Source organism: Lepisosteus platostomus, chromosome 20 (genome assembly GCF_059453375.1).
Source record: "Lepisosteus platostomus isolate fLepPlt1 chromosome 20, fLepPlt1.hap1, whole genome shotgun sequence".
NCBI classification, from domain to species: Eukaryota; Metazoa; Chordata; class Actinopteri; order Semionotiformes; family Lepisosteidae; genus Lepisosteus; species Lepisosteus platostomus.
This window is the reverse complement of record NC_142630.1, coordinates 15,017,501-15,028,987: the sequence shown is the minus strand read 5'-3', so window position 1 is coordinate 15,028,987 and position 11,487 is coordinate 15,017,501. Positions and strand designations below refer to the sequence as shown.

The following is an 11,487-nucleotide window of genomic DNA, read 5'->3' as shown; positions in this document are numbered from 1 at the left end:
GACACTGGAGAGTTTCGGGGAAAAAAAATCAAACTGAATATCGTCGACCTCTCGCTTGATCTGAGACACCTTACAGTCCGCGTTGTGTGCGGAACCAGTGGTGGGCAGATGCAGTTCAAATCCGCGTTAATTTACTCTTAATAAGAGACTTCAAACAGCTACAGGTCACAATCTACATCAAAGGCACGAGAGAGAGAGGGGGGGCGGGAGAGAGAGGCGAATTAATATGTGCACAAAAGAAAGAAGAGAGCTCCATTAGAACAAGAGAGGTGCGACAGTCAATAATGACAGCCATTGGAATTAAACTCGTTAACACTTTGTTTTTCTTGGCGAGAGAACTAATTAACAATTTTCTAACCCGTTTGCGTATTCCGTTCTCTGTCGGGAAACACACAGAGAACGCTGGTCGCATGGCATTTAAAATGACTGTTATTATTGAGTAGTCGCCAACATAAAATCTGACTTTCAGTAAAACACATCTTCCAGAGTGTTCATGATGTAGCACGTCTGATGTAGAATGACATATATTCCTACCGTACATAATACTCAAAAAGAGGCGTGATTAAAGCGTGTTTTTACTCAGGGTTACTACTTAAAAAAAAAAAGTTAAATTATTTTTTTGTAAAAAAATTACATTTAATAATGGAATAAAAAAAAACGTTTGTTAAGACATGAAGGCTGTACCAAATTAAACTCCCAATACTTAAAAGAAATACGTATAAAATAATTATTTAGGTATAAGCGTTTCCTGGTAAGCATTGAGAAAAGATTCAGTTCTTGGAAAAGAGAATTGCAGATGATTACACTAGGCCGGTAAGAGATCTTAGTCTGTCTGGCTAAGTTTGATAAAACTCGGTCTCGGCTTGTAAAAAATCCGGATTAAAACAATACGAGAGCCGCAGAATTGAAATTCCTTGAATCAATATACGAAAATCTGCGAGAAACATGTCTAATAGCATCACAGTCCGACTTTATAGCGTTAAGGAGCTGCTAATCGTTTGCAAAACAACTGCCGATTTGAAGAATATTATTTCCTGCTGTTTATTTTGAACACATAATAAGTCCCCTACAAAATCGACAAGGGGATTAAACCACAGCTAACCCATTTTAGTTATAATGATCTGACCAAATTTCCTGGAATATTGTTCCCAGTTTTTTTTTTATATGTTACAATGGCTGGTCTATTATTATTATTATTATTATTATTATTATTATTATTATTATTATTAGGATGTTGATAACACTTGCTGTACATTTCTGTCTTTATTTTTGGCGTTGTTGTTTTATTGTTAATCCCTAATCGGAATCTCAATAATACACAATTTCTGATTGTGCTGTTTAACGCGCTGACATTTTCCCTCTGACGCTGATACAACCGAGCACAGGATTATGGGGTTATTAATTACCAGCCGGCCGCCTCGTGCCATTCGCGCAAAATGGTAATCACTACAGAGCAGTCCACGCCAGAGCCTGGTCTCCGCCGCTCGGCGGAGCGACCGGAGGGCTTGCAAAGAGCCAGCGTCCGCGAGAATCGCAGCGATAATACCCCGGCGTTGTGAACGTACAGAACCGGGGAGAAACAACAGAATTAAAATAGAGGCGTTTGCCAATGACTTGAACATAAGGCATGTTTCAAGTAATTCATGGGTGTAAGTTTACAGCGCTGCTAAAAGGTACAATTATTGTGTGGAACAAAAGCAATTAGCCTGTGAGTCATTTTGGTAAAGTTTTAAAGGAAACTTAATCCTTACATTTCAACTTTATAATCCGTGTGAATGCGCGAAGGTCTTGCGTGAAGAACGCATAGTTTATATATAGCGTACTCCCACACACGTTTATGTTTATAAAATGTCTCCGTGTGCATGTGGACGTGAGTAAATGTTTTTTAAAAAATAGGATAGGAATTAGAATGGGGGTAGTCCCAGGTGTGCAGACGAGTGGGACCAGCGGGCGAGGGGGTTTGGAGTATCCGCAGAGCAGCGCTAGGAATCCGGATAGACACGTGTCTCATCTCGGGGCCCCGAGGTCTGTCTCAGATTTATCGCCCCAATCAAACACAAACTTCACACTTTCACACAGACCTGGAAAACTGGCAGTACCATAAAAACGTTAAAGTTCTCTTCCTCGCTGAAGGACTTCTGAGGCTATATTTTACGTACGGTAAAATATTAATCAATTGCTGCAAATGTCAGGAACAGAAAATACTGGGTGACTGTATATTGTTATAGAATGCGTACCTGCTTTATATGTTTTTGTTATTCCTTTGAACAATCAACGTGAACATTTAAAATAAATGTAGCAAGAGCACGTTGAAGATGATGGTTCACTACTGTATTATTATGCTCATTGCATTTTAGCAGACTAGTCTAATGTAGGTCATCCTTCATTTTATAAAAATAAGTATTGCTAAATTGCTATCACACAAAATCAGTGAAAACTAGATGAACTTTGATGTATGTATCGTTTATTTTATTCCAGGTGACACATGACACTACCGGTGCAATTCAGCAGATGTCAGTTTCAAATTCATGTTCTCAGCATGTCATCGTCCAAAGTTATCACTCTACAATTAACATTTGGGAACGCTAGAGATTTATTAGATAAGAGTTCTGATAACTGAGCTAAAAAACTAATTTGAAGTGGTTTGCTGCTAATATAGAAGATTAAACTGCCACACCTCTAATAAACACCTAAATAAGAATAGCTTTGTGTGGCTCCGTGCGCAATATACAAAGACGCCTTCGCAAACAATTCTTTTGGTTTGATGAATTGAAGCACAAAAAGAAAAAAAGGATCAAAGGTTGGAAACAGAGGCTCTTCACATTACTGGTTTGGATCTTTTCCATAATTCCAAGGCGACAGAAAACAAGTCACACATTCCTTATCACACACGGAATCAATTTTCAAGGAGTCTTGTGATCAAAATCTGTTAATTGCGGTGACAACGGATTTGAAAAGAAAACACAATTAATGACCCTTGATGTTTAGGGTGGTTTTCTTAAAGTGGGGGGAGAAACGCACACCAGCCCAAGTCGCATTTTCCTAACTGCTTTGACAAACAAGCTTTTATTTGGGGATGCCTGAAAGAGGAGGTTAATAAAAACCTGCAGTTTGTGTAGTTTGTTTTGACTACTTGGAATTTTGCAGCTAAAGTTTCATTAGCACGGAGGGTAGAAATGTTTTAAAGGTTATAGGGGTAAATGATTTATTGCCATTTTCATTCATGTATTTTCGAAGGAGAAACATCTACTTTCAGTTTTTAGGTGGCGTTCAATTAAGTATTTTCTCTTGGAAATACTTAATTGTCAAGATCTGTAAAGACTTCGTCGGTCTGCGCATAGATCTTGACTAGGCTATAACATGTTAACAAAACAACCATTTTGGACCTGAACCATATATTTATAATGCACGTGTTATGATATACATCCGTGTAGCAAATGTGTCAATTCTCCGCATAAACCAACCAAAACTGAACATAGTAAAAAAAATCCCGAACCTTTTATTTAAAAAAAAAAGGATTCTGCCTGATACACGCTCAGTAGACCAGGTTTCAAAATTCGTCTTTCCCTCTGCTATCTCAAAATGTGTTCTTTCCAATTCACTTTCCATTAAAAACGACATCAAAGGTAATAAATCTTATGCAGGACAGTGGGGGGCTTAATCCTATAAATGAAATAACTTAAAAAATTAATTGTGACTTGAGCTAAAAGCCAGTGTACTACACGAACACCATCTTCTTTCAAAATAGATTTAAAGTTTAATTTTACTATTGGGACAATTGGAATAAAATTATTTTAATTACATTACACCAACCAACCGTGCATATTAAACAGATAAACTATGTTTGCTTGAGTGAGCAAGTAAGGATTTTTCGAATACTTACTTATGCACATTGCTATGTGAAACATTAATTAATTTTAGACCATAAATTATAGCGCTGTATTTATCGACGAGTCGCTATAAATCAAACCTTAACAAACGACCGACGTTTCTTCTATCTTGCTACGTGTCCGAGCGAAGGAATTTTACATTGAAACTGCTCGCATACCTGTATGAATGTGAAAAGGTGCTTTTAAACGCAGTTTTGTAAGAAAGAATGGGCTTTTGTGTAAAGGCCAGACATATCTCTAGGCGTTACAGAAATTGGACCATTATGTATGAATTGAGCGTGTGCACGAGAGTGTATTTAAGGCCTGTTCGTCGTTTTATCTTTTCATTTCCAAAATACATCGCAATCCTTTCATACATTTAATATTGTGCTTTGGTTAGAAATTTCTTGTTACCGTTTGCATCTGCTATTTACAAAGGAGGTATATGGTGTGATTGCATCATATTTCTAATCGGTCTTGGTACCTCGCAAAACCAAATTCTAACGATGCGGTACGGTTCACACCGCTTGCACAAGAAAAAGTGAACAGCTTTTCTAAACATCCCAGCACTTCTTTGGGCGACGCGATCATTTTCTGTTTTGAGCAAATCCGTGAAACAAGTGACACGCCAATACTTTTGTCCGTTTACAGCTGCGATGCAGTGTGTACCTTATTATATTTGATTTTAAAAAAAAGCATACGCTTAATACGTTTAGTTCTGAAAACGATTAATCGGGATTTTGTTTCCCAGGGGAAAACGCTATTTTTAATATGGCTGAACGCAGTTGCAGCAGTAGTGTAGGAAAGAACAGCACGTCTATGTGAGGGTCTCGCTATAGCGCCATGCATGTACACAGTCCTAGCCCGCAGGGACACCACCGCTCTCGGTAGGGTGCTGGTCCACCTGTGCCGACCGGCGCCCACACCTTCAGCGGCTGTGGCAGGGCGACTCCTGCCCGCGTCAGCTCCGATTTCTTCGGGGAGTTTCACTCACTCGGCTCGACAGGGACGTAACCCCAAAGGCAGAGCTCGCGAAATGAGCCCATAAAGAGAGAATTTGTGGTTAAATGGTGGAGCTGCTGGGAGCCAGGGGCAGTAATTGATTGGGAAGGTCAGAGCGCCCGGTGTCAAATGGCCTTCTTGCCGCCTCCTTCACACTGCTTTGGTAAATATTATGCTGTCCTTCCTGGCTAGGGGGGTCTATTAGCGTGCTGGCAGTCATTATTGTACCGTAATCTGCCTACTCCGTCCTCAGTGAAATCTTCACGGGCCTGCTGTAAGCTTTTGGAATAGAGAATCGTTTCCCCGCGTCCGCCTCCGCTAGCCGGGCGAATGCTGTCTGGACGCGGTAATCAATCGACGTAAACAGAGCCAAGGGCCGCTGGAGCTGCCGCCCTCCTCCTTGACACGCGCGAGGCTTGCAGTAGCACGCGCAGTGGCATCCGAGCTAAGTGCAAGACAGACTCCGGGACGTTAATACTGTGTATCGATTTACACACAAAATCCATTTTTATAACACATTCGGCTCATTGTTAGATATTAAATCCGGACAGAACAGAAAACAATATATATATAAACTCTAAATAAAGACATAATATGCTTCCCAATAGTAAATACAGCCCTCAATTTACTACTTTGTTATTTAGTTCACCTAAAGGATTTTACAAGCTGTAATAGCCACTTGCGTAAAAGCAGTAGGTGGCCTATATATTTCTTTAAAAAATTAAAGCATGCATTATGAAGGCTGCACGCCAAGTCTGCATTAATGTTAGACCTTTTAATTACTTTTATATAAAGTCCTGCTTGCTTCCCTAGCCTTTATCTAAAACCGTGGCATCAGGGAACCTTTGGGTGTTAACCCTCCGCACTTCAAGAACGGCTCGTTGCGTCCAGGTGTCTGCGCTGCGCAGTGTATTGAAAACTTTGCCATCGTGTTCCTTTCACGCCGTCCTCCTTCACCTCCTATCCCGTAGCAACTCCCCTGTATCAGTAACAAACAGGCATTGATTTTATGGTAGAGTCACTTTGGAATGGCAATGAGTTACTCAGGACCGCACTATCGCTGTATTACACGAGAATGGTCCAGGTAACAAGATGAACATTGATTCAGCATTATGTTTGATCAATAATGAAATAAGTAACTTCAGGGCCAAATTAAAATGCAAGCTGGCTTAACGCTGCCAGCTGCAGCACTAAGTGACAAAGCTAACTCGGTTGGGAAAAAACAATACTTGAATTAAGGCTCCTGCACTTGGGTTTTATACTTGAAGTCTCGCGAAGTCATGGTCTCATGTGCAATGAAGACAAACGGCACTGCGGGTAACTGACATTTTCAGTTCCCCGGACCTGTCCAGCTGAAAACCCGAAAATAATGAAAAAAATACACGGAATGATTATCAAATTTGTCCTAAGATGCATTACAGAGCCCAACAGAACGCTCGTTTTATCAAACATAATACATTAGGCAGGAAAGTTCCAAACGCAGGAAAAGACAGCTCTCCTAACCTGAACATCTTTTTTTTTGGACAAGTAAAACACAAAAATCGAAATTCGAGACACTTGGGTGTTCAATATCTTTCGAGCGATAGAAATGTGTATAATCTCAATATTATCTGCGGTCTGTGGGGTGACTGTTGCACAAAACCACTTGGAAACGAACAGCTGCCTGTGAAACGCGGAGTGGCTCGCGCCTTCAGCACAAGCAATACAAGAGGAGCGCTTCTCCCCGAGCTCCGGAAGAGATTAAAGGATGTCATTTGGCATACCTACTAAAATAAGCACTGCATTCACTCAGCTCGGCTCCCACTGGCATCGATAGAGGGCAGCTAAGGAAACTCAGCCCGTTGCAAGTCGGAAGATATAATAATAATAATAATAATAATAATAGTTGTTGTTGTTGTTGTTGTTTGTTATTGTTGTGACGATGCTGTTTTGCTGTTGTGTTTGTAAACTCTGAAACCGGTGCTGCTCCTTTATTAGTGATTATTTTTTTCCAGCCTGAAATGCTGTCCTTACAGATCAAGAAAATCAAGGGTCGTTTCGTCTTTATTTGTGAATGTGTCGTGGCGCAATCAACAGCAGATTAAACTCGACACATATACTTACGCATACACCCGACACAATTTAAACACATAGAATATCTTTGTTCGGCTTAGATTCGAATAATTACAATTATAAGTTCTAATAGTTCTAATAGCTGTTATTAGTTCTAATAACAAAATGCTTTATATAGCGCCTTTAATGATAGATTATCTATAATCTAGAATTTCTATCAATCCTTTAATCATACCTCCACGGGACATGTGTAAATTTGTAAAATCTTTTTTCATTGTTTGGGGTGTTTTCGGATTGGCCATCAATTCAATTATCGATCTGCCAGTAGTTGGGCGTCAGGCGGTGTGAAAAGTGACGGTGGTGAATGTCCTCTGTAAAGAACGAGGTACGCATTAAAACAATTTAGAGAGCATCGGTATGTATAGAGAAAAACTAACTTAATTGTATTTGTTAAAGAAAAATATCATCACGACGCTAAAACACTAGTAATGAATCTGAATCTTGTTTTCTAGAAAAATACGCAAGACAGAAATGTTGAGTTAAAACTTGTGTAATAGAGTTTTAAAGAAACATTATTCTGAGTAACTGAAAAAGGCACAGAACCGTGAACAGCACGGATTAGTGCTATTCTCCTTGTACAGACGTATATAAGAAACGTCAAAAGGAAAATACTGTCATGTAGTTGTATGTTACCAACACCTTTGTTACCATTCGTGTGCAATTCACGGCCGATTGGTGTTAACATCGCGGTTTTATTATTCGCCCCCGGCTACTGAATTTTCTTATTTATTCGGAAATCGAGCGTATTACCAGGCGCCTGCTGTGGTTGGGCGGTCTGATCACGTGACACGAGGGCTGGGCGTGGTCGCACACTTGAGGGCTCGCAGGTCGCGTTGCCAACTTTAGGACCAGCAGTGACGCAACGCCGCGCTGTTACAGTCAAGAATGAAGACTGGTCAAGGCTGGAGCTGAAGTCAGTGTTAACTCAGCATCTGCGTCCCTGATACTTTGCTGCGCTGCACTGCGTAGTAACCACACCGTATTCAATTAAACCGATCCCCTTTCTTAATCAAGGCGGAGAACTTTCCACAGTGACTGTGAATTTAAAATTGGCCTTAAGCGTTAAACTGTCACTTAAAAAATAAATACGTAAAATCATGGTTAGTAAAATGTCCTTTATACTACTCAGCCTGTGTTTTTTCAGTGCTTGAAGGAGCTTAGCATCTGGGGGTCTGGAGGTGTTAAGGATCCCCAAAGACTTTGGAACACCTGACAACCCTAAAAGTTTAAGAGTAGCAGACGGGCACCAGTATTAGAATCACCATCCCTACTGTGTTTGAGTACCCTTGTTTCTGCAAATGTAATTCTTAAATACACTGCAAATGGCAAGAACCTGTAATTGAATTAAGCACTTAATCCTGCTTGAAGTCATACTGGCTGTGGTTTATATGCAGGATTTGTTTTCACTCACAATCGTACACAGTTGAATAATGTGTTTTTTCTCCTGGAAAAAAAGAACTAACGTGGAAAATACTGCACAATGCACAGCAAAGTCTGAGAAGCCTGGCAATCACATACGTGAGTAATAAAATAGATGATAGAATATACTTGCGTTCTCAATATTATTCTTTTTTGAAAATACAATATTGGAGTAAAAGTCCAAAAATATTTAGCAACTTGTATTGACAAATGAAGCTAGAAGGAACTATGATGCTTTAATAATATTTCCCTAAGTTTTATAGGATTTTTTTTTTACTAACTCACTTGTGTACTTGTGCTTGGTGCATGAAATCAATAACACAGAGTGGCTTAGCATTTCAATACACCGAGGTCAGAGAGTCTTTAAAACCATCACCGGTTTAATAAGCTTCAGTTCAGTTTCGCTCTTCCTCAAAAATGAAGAATAAACAGGAATAAATATAAGGGATCTGCTATCAGGGAAGAAAGGAGAGTTTGAGACATGCTCATTGTGGAATTAACTTCAGCTCATTAAGACACATTCTCACCCTCCCCTCTTATTAACCGAGTTGCAGATGAGCGTGTTCTACGCATTTTGGGGAAGACATCCCACATTATATAGTAGAAAGAGCCAGAAAAGTGAGCTGTTAAAAATACATATATTTGTTAAGATAAAAGTCACTGGAAACCTGGATCTAAACCCTTCTCGTGGATTAGTTCCACAGTTGTGCTGTATCCATGCTTTTGATGCTCTTTAATACAAACTGTGAGATTTATTGTCTTTTTTCAAGGTGGGAGGGTCCCTTGTCTGCCCACCTTTCCCCATTCCTTTCCATGTCAGCTGCTGGGACCTGAGTGGAACGGAACTAAACCTTTATTACCTGTACAACCTGTTTAAACCTTCATGACCTGTCATGAATGTTCAGTAAGGCGGGGCAATGACAGGTCACAATGCACTGTGTTAGAGGAAGAGGACAGCAATGCAACGTTAGATCTCAGGACCCAGTAGGAATTGCTAATGTTAATATTAGTTTTAATAATAATGGTCTGGTTCCTGCTCTGCCCTAAGAAGTACAGTAAGTGTGATTGATAAGGAAAAGAAAGAGGCTGTCCAGGGTTCTTTACTGTACCTCTCACATCAGCATAACAGAATCAGCTCTGTGTACAGCAAACAGTAATTGTTTGTAGAATTAGATTTTGCTGCTAACTTGCAAGATGGAGCAAATGTCAAGTGTGTGTAAGGTATTGTAGAACAAGCAGCCAAGCAAGACCGGACTCAGCTGCTGGGCCAGCGCAGTCACAACCAATAATGATCAGACCTCAGCACCCGGGTAATTTCTACTTTATAACCACAAGCTGTGAAAATGTGCTGTTTGAGCACACAATAACATTGTACTCAACCTGATCATCGTTGACGCTGTTTCTTTATTGTACCCTGAGATGAGCCAGATGAATTCCTGCCCATGAATGAATGTCTGTTAATCTGTTATCTGTCTTTGAGATTTGAGATTTTCTCACAGCCCCTACGCCCTCTTCCTTTCACCTTAAATGGAATCTTTTTGAGCTTTTGTATGCAAATTCCACGAATAATCAATAAACATACAGCGATGAATCCAACAACTGCATCTCAGGCAAGCTAAGTAGCTCACACTAACACTCCAGTAAATTACAATCGCAATTAAATCATCTAAGATCTTTTTATATTCATCCAGCCATGCAACACTGCCATTATGTATGTAAGTTGCTGTGATCCTCGGCGTGCATGGCTGTCCTTGTCCAAGATACTGTATATATGTATAACAGATGCAGCAGCAAAGCTCAAAGTAATGAACTTGGATTGAAAATAAAGAATTAACAATGTGGCCGTCTGTCATTCTGACCACTTTTTAAAAGACTGAACATTAAAATCAGGTGGCAAAACAAACTCCTTGAGGTTAGCTGTCTGCTAATGAAATGAGCCACCAAGCACAGTGGATTATATAAAGAGCCCAGCCAGTCTATAATCATGTATATATACACATTATTATATATTGGAAAAGTGTCTCTGCTATTCCCCTGGTCCTTTTAATCCTCTGACCAGCAAACCAGCCAGTCCCCTTGTGGAAATTTAGAAAAGAAAAATCAGTAATGCTCTTAGCATCAAACAATAAATCCTGAGGTTATTTGCCACCACGTTTAATTAAATATTTTGAAAAGAAAACCCTTGTGATTGATTGGCCCTCGTTATTGATCCAGTATTGATTCCTTCCGTTGTGCAGGCCCAGCTGTGGCATGTGCTAAATGGTTGCTGTGCCCTGAAATAGCTTGTTAAGAATTGCTACATAAAAAACAACATTGCAGTCTCTCAAACACAGGCCTGCCTTTGAGTGAGGGAAAAGAATCTCTGTGCGTTTCTTAGGCAAAAAACATTTGTCTTCTCCCTCCACATTGTCGCTGGTGGTTAATATTGGAAGGAATGAAGCCGAATTGTACTGGCAAAAGTACTTTTTTGTACGTTCCCTGAATTAATTATTTCTAAAAGGAGAGGATAAGGAAGATTTATTTCAATTTTTTTCTTTTTATGATTACAACGTAAAATATGCCATCTGATGAGCTCATTCTGGGTTGCAGATAAGATGCTGTTTTTCTTATTTAATTACCGATGTTCTTGAAGTTGCAATGATTAAAACTCTCTGTATAAATGCTTTGTGCAGAACATAATCCTATTAGGGGGAAATGAAGAAGTGGAGCAGGAGTTATAAATTGGAATAACACTTCAGTATAACTTTAAGCCTCTTATTAATATCTAAAATACAATCATTAGATCATTCATTGTTTTACAGCTGTTATATTTATTTATTTGAATCTGTTAACCTGAAAAAACAAAAATTGTATTCAGATGTACTTTATTGGATTCTTGCTCTTACTAGGGCCTGAATACTATGGAGAATACACTGCAGTGACACTGCTTTTCCTGTTTTTTAAAAAAACTTGAATATCCTATAATGATTGTTCTTAGTTTTGCACATTTTAGTGAAGTATATCCTTAAATATTGTATTTCACGGCTGCTCTAATGTATTTTTTTTCTATTTAAGCACTCTCAGGCTTTTTTGTATTACAATTAAT

At 39.4% G+C, this 11,487-nt stretch overlaps 1 protein-coding gene across 1 annotated transcript in view; it reads left to right on the top strand.

Moving 5' to 3' along the window:
- The window catches only part of fto (FTO alpha-ketoglutarate dependent dioxygenase), a 187,832-nt gene that overhangs the window by 161,544 nt on the left and 14,801 nt on the right, over window positions 1–11,487 (top strand). The gene's annotated exons all lie outside the window — the stretch shown is intronic.